Source organism: Oryx dammah, unplaced genomic scaffold (assembly GCF_014754425.2).
Source record: "Oryx dammah isolate SB20612 unplaced genomic scaffold, SCBI_Odam_1.1 HiC_scaffold_7, whole genome shotgun sequence".
Lineage (NCBI taxonomy): Eukaryota > Metazoa > Chordata > Mammalia > Artiodactyla > Bovidae > Oryx > Oryx dammah.
The window spans coordinates 9,338,333-9,351,352 of record NW_024070191.1 but is presented as its reverse complement, the minus strand read 5'-3'; the positions used below and the strand labels follow the sequence as shown (position 1 = coordinate 9,351,352).

General features: G+C 37.3%; 1 non-coding gene across 1 annotated transcript; it reads right to left on the bottom strand.

Annotated features, from left to right (window-relative positions):
• Window positions 1-12,042: 12,042 nt before the first annotated feature.
• LOC120865919 lies at window positions 12,043-12,165 on the bottom strand. Its single transcript, XR_005721559.1, has one exon. It is a non-coding gene; the product is annotated as a small nucleolar RNA SNORD22 (small nucleolar RNA).
• Between the last annotated feature and the right edge of the window lie 855 nt (window positions 12,166-13,020).

Genomic DNA, 13,020 nt, shown 5'->3' with positions numbered 1-13,020 from the left:
AACAGAGGATGAGATGGCTGGATGGCATCACGGATTCAAAGGAGGTGAGTCTGAGTGAACTCCGGGAGTTGGTGATGGACAGGGTGGCCTGGCGTGCTGTGATTCATGGGGTCGCAAAGAGTTGGACACGACTGAGCAACTGAACTGAACTGAACTGAACTGAACTGAACTGAATGGCCTAGTGGTTTTCCCTACATTCTTCACTTTAAGTCTGAATTTGGCAGGAAAGAGCTCATGATCTGTGCCACAGTCAGCTTCCAGTTTTGGTTTCTGGCTGATAGAGAATCTTCACATTTTTCTGCAAAGACTAAAGTTAATCTGATTTAGATATAGACCATCTGGTGATGTCCATGTGTAGAGTTATCTCTTTTGTTTTTTGAAGAAAGTGCTTGTTATGACCATTGTGTTCTCTTGACAAAACTGTTAGCCTTTTCCTTGTTTCATTTGTCCTTCCAGTCCCCTATGATGAAAAGGGCATCTGTTTCAGGTGTAAGTTCTAGAAGGTCTCGTAAATCTTTATAGAGCTGTTTTATTTCACCTTCTTTTCCATCAGTGGTTGGGGCATAGACTTGGATTACTGTGATGTTGAATGGTTTATCTTGGAAAGGATCGAAGATCATCCTGTCATGATTAAACTACTTTTCAAAAGTACGTCAGGTGGTGTACTTCAGCTACATCCTGGTGGCCCAGTGGTTAAGACTCCATGCTTTCATTGCAGGGGGCACCGGTTCAGTCCCTGATCAGAATTCTGCATGCCAGTGTGGCAATAAGAAAAAAACAACTTGCTTTCAGTGTTAAAATAAATGTAGTATTCATAATGCCTCATCAGAAATGACTCCTGGAGAAATGGCTTTATGCTATAGTTGGAGTCAGAATCATCTGAAAGTTATTCTGGGTTTGCCCTCCAGGGTTTTCTGATTCAGTGTTACCTTGCTGTATGTATGCCAAGTTGTTTCAGTTGTGTCTGATCCTTTGGGACCCATGGACTTTAGCCCACCAGGCTCCTCTGTCCATTGGGATTCTGCAGGCAAGAATACTGGAGTGGTTGGCATGACCTCCTCCAGGGGTTAAGACTCAAGAATTTGCATTTCTAACAAGTTTTCAAGATAATACTAATGTTGCAGATTCACATTGAAAATCACTGTCTTAGAAGATCACTGTTCATATATTTGGAGTCAGTACAATCAATAATCTATTTAAGAACTTATCCTTTTTAACCTGAGGTCCATTTTCAGCTTCTCAACTGGGACTCATGCTTTAGTCTCAATAAATATAGTTGGTGCTTACACAAGGTCTTTCAGCTGTTAACAGAACTACTCTAATGTATTTGGATGGCTTTGTGACAGCTAACAATTTGATTGAACTGTTTGAATAGACCTTTGGGTTAAGTGGGCAGCCTGCTTAACACATCAAGGGCACAACCTTTTCTGGTGAGAGTCTCTTTTCCAACAGCATTCAAATACAACCAGCAGCCAAAATTCTCATTTCTTTGTAAAACTTCACTAGCCAATCTTTATTGCAGGAATAAGCTTTTAGTTCCAAATTGCAATTTTCAAGCTGTCAAAGGAGAAATAAACTTTACTGGCATTCGGGGATTGTAGTAAAATAGACTGTGCTCTTTCTTTGCTGCTTGTTTACTGTATTAGCAACACTCTGGTTTTTATGTTTGTGAAATTGTGGTATAAATAACTTGCCCAAAGGGGGAAAAAAGCAAAACACATTTAACTGGTCATGATATATGAGAGCCACTGGGGATACATGATATGATCTTCTCAGAGTTTATCACTTATGCCTATAGTGTTACTGCTTTAATTCATATTCAAGATTAGCACCTATGTTGATAGTACAGCTTGGACATAATAGTTTTCACTCTCTTTTGGAAATATATAACAAAATTCAGAAACCTTAAAATCTGGTGGACTTGTACTCTCAAGTCCTCAAAAGTTTAATTCTATAAGACTTTGTCATTCTTTGTTTTCATTGATGTCATATGAGAAGACAAGATGGAAAAAATTTAACGCAGTGACTATTTAATACCATCTTAGTATGGGTTTTGTCTGATTTGAAGATGGAGTAAATAGATTTATTCAAGTTAAACATGGTATTTGGTTTTGCTTTATAAATTTGGAGTTCAGCACAACACATTCTGTTAGAAGTCTATAAGTCTTCCATGGCAAATGTTTATTGCATTTATGAATAAACCAAGACACAACACTTCAGTGAGACAGTCTGGTGTTTTATTCCACCATCATTCCCCTGATTGGTTGTTAGTCTTAGGACAGTAAGGTCCCCTAGATGAATAGTAGAGTTGTCCTGATCTTGGCTGTGTCCCAAGATTTGGTTTTCCTTGGAAAAGTCTTCCTTGAGTTTTCTGGATGCTCACTCGAGAACGAAAGAGGTGCTGCTTTCTTGGATCTCGGGATCATGAAGAATAACAACTAGAAACTTTCCTGCTCAATGTTTGCACAAGCCTGGAGGTAGTGGTGGGAAAAGCTTACGAGGAAGCCTGTACAGTCATGAGAGTGAAGAATCATCCCACCCATGACCTCCAATATCTATGTCTTCCTACTATCCTTGAATCTTCTAAATATCATTTTTTATCTGTTCATACTAAGCACAAAAAGTACCCCACACTCTCAAGTCAACTCTCATGACTTGGCAATGACAGAAAGATAATAGTGACCAGTTAAAAGAAAAAAGGCAACAAAACTAATAGATTTTAAGAGAAAGATGGAAAGGCCCCAATTAGACCTCTTATTAAGAATCAGAGTAGTGATTTTCAGGCAGCATTTGGGTACATGTGATTGGAATGTGAGGAGAGGTCCCAGGTGGAAATATGAATTTGGGACTTGGCAAGCTATAGATGGTATTTTATGCCACTGCTTAGGATAAAGGCACTAAGGGGGTGAGTGTAGCCAGAGAAGGGAAGAGCAAAGTTTGAACCCAGGACATTTCAATATTAAGAAATCCAGAAGAAGAGAAGGAGCCAGCAGGAGAATCTGAGAAGGAGATTCAGTGTCTGTGTATCCTCATGTGACTCAACAGAGTTGTGGGGATCCTTGTCAAAGGCAGCCCCGATCCAGAAACTTCTGTGCTCCCACTCTTTTAACATCTCGCCCTTTGCTCAGAGTAAAAATTAAACAGCATTAATTGGCTTTGGGGCCAGTCCCTGCACACCCCACTAAATCTCTGCTCGGTTATCATCTTGACTTCCTCAGTGTCCCTTCAACCTGCCAGTTATATTTGATATCACTGCCTTTCTTACAGATTTTCCCTCCTCTGTCAGAAATGTTCTCCTCCTTAACATACACTTGGATTCTGCTACCTCCTTCTGCTCTTCACTCAAGTCTCACTTTCTCAAAAAAAAATCTGTCTCTCCACCTTCCTTAATGCTGCAGATTGCCTCCCACGCCTCACCCCATCACTGAATCTCCCTGTTAACTTCTGTTCCATTTTGTTTTTTTCTCATTGAACTTACATGACTCTTAACATGCTATATGCTTTATCTGTTTATTATGTTTATTGGGCTTTAAAACTCATCGTAAATTATATTTTTTCAGAGTTTGGTAGAAACGGCAATATTGAGTGGTAATCATTAATAATACAATATATGGCAAATATAGCAAATTCCCATTGGCTATCTTTTTTACATATAGTAATGTAAATTTCCATGTTACTCTTTCCATACATCTCACCCTCTCTTTTATTTGCTGTATGGCTCAGGAAACTCAAACAGAGGCTCTGTATCAATCTAGAGGGGTGAGATGGGGAGAAAGATGGGAGGGAGGTTCAAAAGGGAGGGGATATATGTATATCTATGGCTGATTCATACTGAAGTTTTGACAGAAAACAACAACAATCTGTAAAGCAATTATTCTTCAATTAATAATAAATTAATTTTAAAAAGACAATTTAAAAAATATGCAATATATGGGAAACAAGATAAAATACTGCTTGATGCAGAATTGACATTCCTTAATTTTCTTTTCCCTGTTTCTTTGCAAAAGGAAAACATCTCTAAGTGTAATGCTATATAACAGAACCTAATATTTTACTAAATGGAAACTTCCAGCCACTTTTCCTCTTTAGCTCACTTTGTTGTTGATTCAGTAGTATCTCTTCAGAGAAGCTTTTTGTAATCTAACTAAGGTAGACCATGCATGGACACACACACACACACACCTCACACACACATCGTACACTGATGTTATTATAGCACCCTCTTTATAGAGGGTAGTATGGCACACACAGTTTTATTCATCCTTCTGCCTTGTACAAAATAGGCTCTGATTAAGAAAATGTTGAAATTTAGCTCTAATTTATGTGTTTATGGGAGAATCCAATTATTTTATAGTAATTCAGTAAATTCAGATAATCTCAGTATCTATCTCATTGCAGAGTAGAGGTACAGAACATTTAGCTAAACTAATAATGTTTTAACCAACCATATAATATGCTTGCAGAGAAGGCAGTGGCACCCCACTCCAGTACTCTTGCCTGGAAACTCCCATGGACAGAGGAGCCTGGTAGGCTGTAGTCCATGGGGTCTCTAAGAGTCGGACATGACTGATCGACTTCACTTTCACTTTTCACTTTCATGCATTGGAGAAGGAAATGGCAACCCACTCCAGTGTTCTTGCCTGGAGAATCCCAGGGATGGGGGAGCCTGCTGGGTTGCTGTCTATGGGGTCGCACAGAGTCGGACACGACTGAAGCGACTTAGCAGCAGCAGTAGCAGTAGCAGCATAATATGTTTGAAGAATTAATGCAACTTTCTTGACCTGTATCTTTACATGCATTTGGGGTCATTCTGAGCAACAATGCAATCAAAACTATTGGATAAATCACCAAATATTGTGAAATATATCTATAGGCAATATCATAAATGGAAGTACTTATATTTCTGAGTCAGTCCTACTAGTTGCTACTAATCAAATTACTTTCAATAGAATTACCTGAGTAGTATATTTTACAATTTCAGAATTCAGGTTCTGTCGCAGAGTTTCCAAATAAAGATCTCTTAATGTGGGGCCCAGGGAACTGTATGGTGTATACCCCTGAAGTGATTCATTTGTCCCTGCATTGTCAGAAAATAGGATAAATATATTCTCATATATATATAAAATTTTCAAAAGTCTTGGCTTGAGTGCATGACATTTGAGGGTAAGATTTGAGAGTTAAATGATGAGGAACTTTGGATTCATGCTGGAAGACAATCACTTATTTTAGAAGAAAACAACAACTAAAGAACAAAGTATTTTTTGTTTGTGTGTGTATTGTGTTTCTTTTGGCTGCTTTCCAAATTCATTTGATGTTAATTAATGTGAAGCTGCTTTAATTTTTTTTTAAGTATTAATATGATTCACAGCTTTGCTTCAAATTTCTAAAGATAAGCTCCAGTTCTCAGTGGTTATTTTAGGTGTTTTACAAAGAACAAAAACAATTCTGAAAATGTTAGAATTCTGGTTTCTAAACATTATCAGGCATGAAAGAACAAGCCAACCTTAAAATTCTGTCTCTAACACAAATAATCCCAGCAATGTGGAACCTTTTTTTGAATCCTTCTTCTCTGACAATTTGTACAAGTATGTACAAGTATTGCACGTTGTAAACACATGTTGATTCCTTCAAATTCAATATGGTAGATCCACTGTGTTTCCCATCAAAACTCCCTGATGTCTAGTCTAACAACTATCAAAAAATAAATGAGATTTGTGGGTCTGATCTTGCTTGGAGCATACGTTTACTGATTTCTCTGACTCTCTGGTTTATTTTCATGATATTCAACATAAATTTTCTTTCATTCTAAGAAAAGATTAGATTAATTTATGCAAGTTGGGAAAGTTATTTTTTTAATTTTTATTTTTTAATATGTTTATTTTAATTGGAGTTTAATTACTTTACAATATTGTATTGGTTTTTTTTTAAACATTTTTTTTTAGATTTGATCTTCTTCTCTTTTAGAAAATGAAAACTCCATTGATGCTTTAAAATACAATATAAAACATTTCCTAATTTATATACCTATGTAGCGTTATATGCGGAGAAGGCAATGGCGACCCACTCCAGTACTCTTGCCTGGAAAATCCCATGGATGGAGGAACCTGGTAGGCTGCAGTCCATGGGGTCGCTGAGTCGGACACGACTGAGCAACTTCACTTTGACTTTTCAGTTTCCTGCACTGGAGAAGGAAATGGCAACCCACTCCAGTGTTCTTGCCTGGAGAATCCCAGGGACGGGGGGAGTCTGGTGGGCTGCCGTCTATGAGGTCGCACAGAGACGGACACGACTGAAACGACTTAGCAGCAGCAGCAGCAGCGTTATATGAGTGCATAAACTTAAAATGCCTTAAGCTATAGACTTGTGGTTACTACACTATTATATATATATAAGGTAAACTTCCATAGTTAAATTATTTTTGATGTTAATAAAAACTCCCATTAATAATAAATGTTTCAAGTGACAATTGTCTATTTTTTATTTTAAAGGTGCTAATTTGGGATAGCAGTGTTGTAAATCTGAAATAGTTTGTCAGGCTTGCATCATACCTGAAGGCCTCTGTTCTGTTATTTTAAAAGGGAGGTAGCTATTAATGCTACTCTTTTTTTATTCTTATTTTTTTAGTTTTACTCTTAAAGACAACTTAACCTACAATTATGGCATATAGTAGTAACATTCTCCATTTACAATTTAATATCAAACCTAAAATTACATGAATAATAGTTCTGATAGGGCATTTAAACGTACAGTAGCCATGTATGTATATTTATATATTTATGCATTTGTTGTTTTCAATCCTTAAGTCATGTCCAACACTTTGTGACCCCAAGGACCGCAGCTTGCCAGGCTTCCCTGTCCTTCACTGTCTCCCAGAGTTTGCTCAAACCTGTCCGTTGAGTCAGTGATCCCATTCAACCCTCTTATTTTCTGTTGTCCACTTCCATTTATGCATCTAAAACAGCAAATTCCTTGCTACTTTGACATTAGAAAATATTATTAGGTGGACATTGGTTAAAAATGAAACAAAGTAAAACTCATTTGCCTTTAAATGGGTTGCAATGTTGCTGAAAATCTGACTTTCATTCTGTATTTATTCTTTGTCTTTGATTTTTTATTTCCAATTTTGTTACTCCTCTTGACCTAGTTGACAAATACCTTCTTTTCACTTCAAAATAACCTATTAGCTGCTAAAAAACACTTTTCTGTATTATAGATTAGGCAAAGTTTTATGCAAGATTAATTGCACTTATTGTCCTCAAGTATCACACCTGACAAGTCCCAGAGCTGGCTCTCTGAATCAAATGAGAAGAGTATTTCAGGTTTTTATTGTAATTCCATGTAGTCTATCTCTTTTTAGTAATATGATACTGTCATTGTTTTACTGTGTCTGGGTTTGGTAGGATGGAGAATTTATTTTTGAAGTTAAAAAATGTTGTAATGATCGAAATTGAAAATATTTTTCTTCCTAAAACAAAAGTGTCTATACTAAGATATAACTGATTATGCAATCTAATGTTCTATCCCAAACAAGAGTGACCTGAAGGGACCTCTCTGCAGAAGGCATTTTTCTAGGCAGAGCCCTGCATGTCAGTGCGAATCAGGTCAAGTTCACACCACAGCAGGAATTTATCTCAGGGGCACAAGGACATTGCAGACCAGTTCAGTGTGTATGTTTATATATGCTGCATTCGCATACATGACCCCAAGTATTTAAGGGGAAAATATTTCCTCTTCCACACCTCTGTAGGTTTATGAGTCAGCTGGGTTCTGGTGGCAATGATGAAAAAATTTTTCAGAGTAAATATAAATTTTTTAAAAATATTTTATTGAGTTAATTATATGTAAATAATATCCTGGCATACTCATTATAGCAGTCTAATTCTATACATATTGTTCTCTGTCATTTTTAAAACAACATTGCAAATATTCATATGTCATAAATACATAGCAGTTCAGTATAGAAGGCTTCCCTGGTGGCTCCGACAGTAAAGAGTCTGTCTACAATGTGAAAGACCTGGTTTCGATCCCTGGGTTGGGAAGATTCCCTGGAGAAGGAAATGGCAATCCACTCCAGTACTCTTGCCTTGAAAATCCCATGGATGGAGGAGCTTGGTGCAGCCTACTATCCATGGGGTCGCAAAGAGTCAGGCACGACTGAGTGACTTCACTTCACTTCAGTATAGAAACTGTAGTTTTTGGCTTTTCTATGTTTGTAGAGGGAGAGGTTATTATTGGAGGATAAGTCAAGGGAGAAATGAGAATAAACCAAACAAAAAATTCTCCTATCCGATGTTTGTTGTGTCGTTGAGAGCCTTAGCACAAGGGTACAAATGTGCTTAGTGCAAGTAGATAAGTCAAAACATTCTTATTAATTTTCCATGGCTGCTGTACCATATAACATGGCAGCTCAACATAACACAGGGTCGTCATCTTACATTTAGAGAGGTCAGCAATGCAAAATGGGTATTCCTGGGCCAAAATTAACATACAAGCAGGACGGCATTTCTTATGGAGGCTCTAGAGAAGCATCTATTTCTTTGCCTTTTCCAGATTCTAGAGGCTACCCTCTCTCCTTGCCTTATATCCCTTTTCCGTCTTCAAAGGGAGCAATGGCCAGTCTTTCTCATACCACGGTACTCTGAAGCTAACTCTTCCTTCTCCCTCTTCCACATATAAAGGGACCTTCTGATTACATTGGGTCTGCTCAGATGATCCAGAGTAAATTGTTTCTAATTCATTATTGGGAAATTTATTCCATCTGCAAACTTACTTCCCACTTGCCACATAAAATAACATATTTACAAATTGCTGGGATTAGGAAATTAATATCTTTCAGGAGCCCTTATTCTGTTCTACATATTGCATCATTGCAGTAAAATTAGCGCCCTCTAATGGATGTGAGAGTTGGACCATAAAGAAGGCTGAGTGCAGAAGAATTGAGCTTTCAGTCTGTGGTGGTGGAGAAGACTCTTGAGAGTCCCTTGGACTGCAAGATCAGACCAGTCAATCCTAAGGAAAATTAACCCTGAATGTATATATTGGAAGGACTGATACTGAAGCTGAAGCTCCATTACTTTGACCACCTGACTCAAAGTGCTGAATCATTGGAAAAGACTTTGATACTAGGAAAAATTGAGGGCCAGAGGAAAAGGGGAAGACAGAGGATGCGTTGGTTGGATGGTATCACTGACTCAGTGGACATGAACTTGAGCAAACTCAGGGAGATAGTGATGGACAGAGAAGCTTGGCATGCTGCAGGTCATGGGGTCTCAAAGAGTGGGACATGGCTTAGTGACTGAACAACAAGTGCCCTCTACATATTGTCCTATCTACATATTAATTTATGTGGTACCCATTTTAAATTTATATGGTCAAGGTTGTGGCTCAGACTTAATCAGGCTATGTGTGGATACATGTTTTATCTTCTCATACTCTAGAACCAAAAAAATCTTTTCTGCTTTGGGAAAACAAACCTCCTATAAGTAAACACTGAAAATTTGGTTACAGACAACAAATGCTTGGGAGACTCTTGAATATTCTAGTTGCATTTTTTTTTAATTTACTTTTTTTAATTGAAGGATAATTGCTTTACAGAATTTTGTTGGTTTCTGCCAAACATCAACATGAATCAGCCATAGGTATATGAGAAACCATCAGGAGTTTCACATCAAAGGGCTCGGATGTTAATCCCTTTTGTCAATCATGTTTCATCACACATTCCCATTGAAATCACTATTATTAAATGTCATTCTGATTATGCCATGTCTCATCTTAGTGTTTACCCTAGAATTTGCATAGATATACAACTTTCAAGCTTTCTGCTGCGCTACAAAATTCCAGTCTATTGTACTATCTGTATTTCTTGAACATGTCATGTTTTTTGAAGTTTTCTTTGATTTTGCAATTTTTTTGGCCTCTTTCAGATCTTACTGTTTCCCTACGAACCACACTGGTGGTGCTTAATAAAAGAATAAAATTTTGAAAAGAGCCACTTTACTCATTTATTTTTATAAAAGAAGAAGCCAACTCTTTATGACTTTTACAAGTGTATTTAAATCCATTTTAAGAATAAGTAAAGACATGAGAATGTAAGCATCTTGGATAATATTGATTATTAACATAGTCAGAGGGCAAACCTTTGAAAAAAAGATAACTCAAATGTGCCTGATACATGCTTCTTCTAGAATCAATCATTTTCATTAGATTTTTACATTTACAGGTATTTTTACTTCGACAGGTATTATATTTTTACATTTACATTTACAGGTATTTCATACTAAAATTCTTACTAAAGCTTATAGACCTCTAAAAAATATTTTCGAATTAAAACTCTTTTTGGTTATATTTCCCCTCCTTATGCTGTAATGGCTATGGTCAATCAGCACTCTGAGAGAGCATTGTTCAGATTGCGACTTAACTGAGAGCACTGGAATATGATTACAGAAATTATCCCTGACATAATTTCTCTTAGTCTTTTTTCTGAACAAAGTCTTTAGATTTAAAACTTTTATAATAATTCAAGGTATTTGCCTCAAATCGCACTTTAAAATTGTCACATCTGACCGTTTGGAGGTCTTTTTATATATATAGCCTCTTCTAACTTATGCTTTAAGTTTGACTTTTTTATAAGCAACAAAAGAACTTAACAGTTTACTTTTTTTTTGCCATAATCGTAATAAAAACTTAAGAAGAAAAAAAGCAACTAAAAAACAAACTCACCCAAACTTTGGTTGAAGTCATTATGTGCTCTGAATCATTACTAAGCCCCAGTGGGATGGTGAGGAATCACAATTTGTTTATTGGGTTAAATGTTTGATTTCTTTCCAATATATTTAATATTGACACTATTGGTATTCATGTCAATATCGGAGCTTAGTAGCTTCATTTTTATGTTTCTTATAAAGGGATCTCCTATGAATTGTATATTTGGGACAAATTTTTTGACTGATTAACAGGATGTTGAGGCATGGTTAGTGATGCATGCCTTCTCCAGAGATTTTCTCTGAGGCACAGTTCTTTTGGCCAGTTGTGTTTGATTTCCTGCCCAAAGCTGGGTTGTGGAATTAGCATTTTGGAAACAAACTTTCTTTCTCAGGTAGGGTACTAACAAAATTGCTGGATGTGAAGTAGCCTCACTGATGTCTGTCCACACCTTGCACTCTATGGAGACTGTTTATTTCCTTCCTTTGGCCCTGTGTGACACTTGAAATTACAGAGAAATGCACACTCATGATCACCATGGAAAAAGGAATTTCTGCCCAGAAGCTGTTAAGAATCTGTTTTTCAATTTATATTTGTCATCATGACAATTATAGTGTAAACCGTTTCTTTTCTGGACTGTAGGACTCAAGGGCTAGACATGTCAGAAATCAATATGTAACAGTTATTGTCATCAATAATCCCTGTGGAGAAACACCTTTAAGACCCACACTGGTTTGGTTCCTTCTTTGCCACAGGGTCCCCTGTGTGCCTCTAAATTTTCCTTCTAGGATGTTATTATTGCTTTGTTTTCCTCACAGTATTACTCACAAATCGTTATTCTTCTAACCTGAAGCTATTCTCCTCTATACAGTTTACATCAGTAGAGTGGTTTTTATAATCATTTTTAGAACAATTTGTGTTATTAATTTCATTATGAGACATGAAGATACTCAATTAACAACCAACTCTTGATTAGTACCTTTTAAAGCAAATGTGGAAAATATTTCAAAATTTCATTTGTTGTGTATGACAAAGCCAATGAGTATTCAGCACTAATTTTCACAAGGTATAGATAGGTTCAAACATCCAAAAACCTATTTGATCTTTTCCCTTTATTTGAAAGTTAAAATAAGACTATATTTAGAAAAGCTGAAATGATTGTATGCTAATTTGAACAGATAGGTTTTACAAGTAATGACTTGTAAATTCCCTTTTTGATATCCTCTGAGAGTTGACTTCCATTATATGTATCCTGTTCTTTCTCCAGGCCTGGAAAAAAGTGTAGAATGGATTTTTCACAAAATGATATTTCTTCCTTCCTTGTGTTTGGAGACCCTTCTTATCTCTCAGACAGTCCCTCTGAAACAAACTTGCATCCTCCCCAAGCCAGCTCCAGCTGGTTCACCTTTATAGGTTGTGCGACTAGAACAGGAGGCAGAATGTGTGACTGCTTCTTCACTGGGTTTACAGTAGGATATTTATTTATTTACTTTTGGCTGTGCTTGACCTTCATTACTGCATGGGCATTTCTCTAGTTGCAGATAGTAGGGGCTACTCTCTAGTTGCAGGGCGTGGGCTGCTCACCGTGGTGGCTACTCTTTTGCAAAGCACAGGCTCCAGGGTGCTGCACAGGCTTCAGGAGTTGTGGCGCTTGGCCTCAGCAGTGGCAGTTCCCGTCCTCTAGAGCGCAGGCTCAGGGATTGTGGCCCAGGAGCTCAGTTTCTCCACAGCAGGTGTGATCTTCCTGATCAGGAATCGAACCTGTATCTCCTGCCTTGGCAAGCAGATTCTTTACCACTGAGCCACCAGGGAAACCCTAAAATATAGTCTTAATACTTAGATGTAAGCTTCCTGGTGACTCGATGGCAAAGAATCTGCCTACAATGCAGTAGACCCAGTTTTGATCACTGGGTTGGGAAGATCGCCTGGAGAAGGAAATGGTAACCCACTCCAGTATTCTTGTCTGGAGAATCCCATGGACAGAGGAACCCTGGAGGGCTACAGTCCATGGGGTCTCAGAGTCGGAGGTGACTAACACTTAAAATGTAAGGTAGTCTTTATTACTATTCACAAGGGTATATATGTATATGCACATTAAAATCATTCTAAGAAAGAGTTAATATTCAGTAAAAAATAATTTAATTGAATTGCTACCATAATTTACATTTGTCACTGATGGAACCCACATGGCTTTTTCATTAACAATTTGAAATAGTATAATATACAGTATAATATCTGATGATAGCTACAGGGATTTCAGTCATAAGCCTTGGAAGAAACTAATTCCATTCCAATCCAGTTTATGTCAACTCCGGAAAA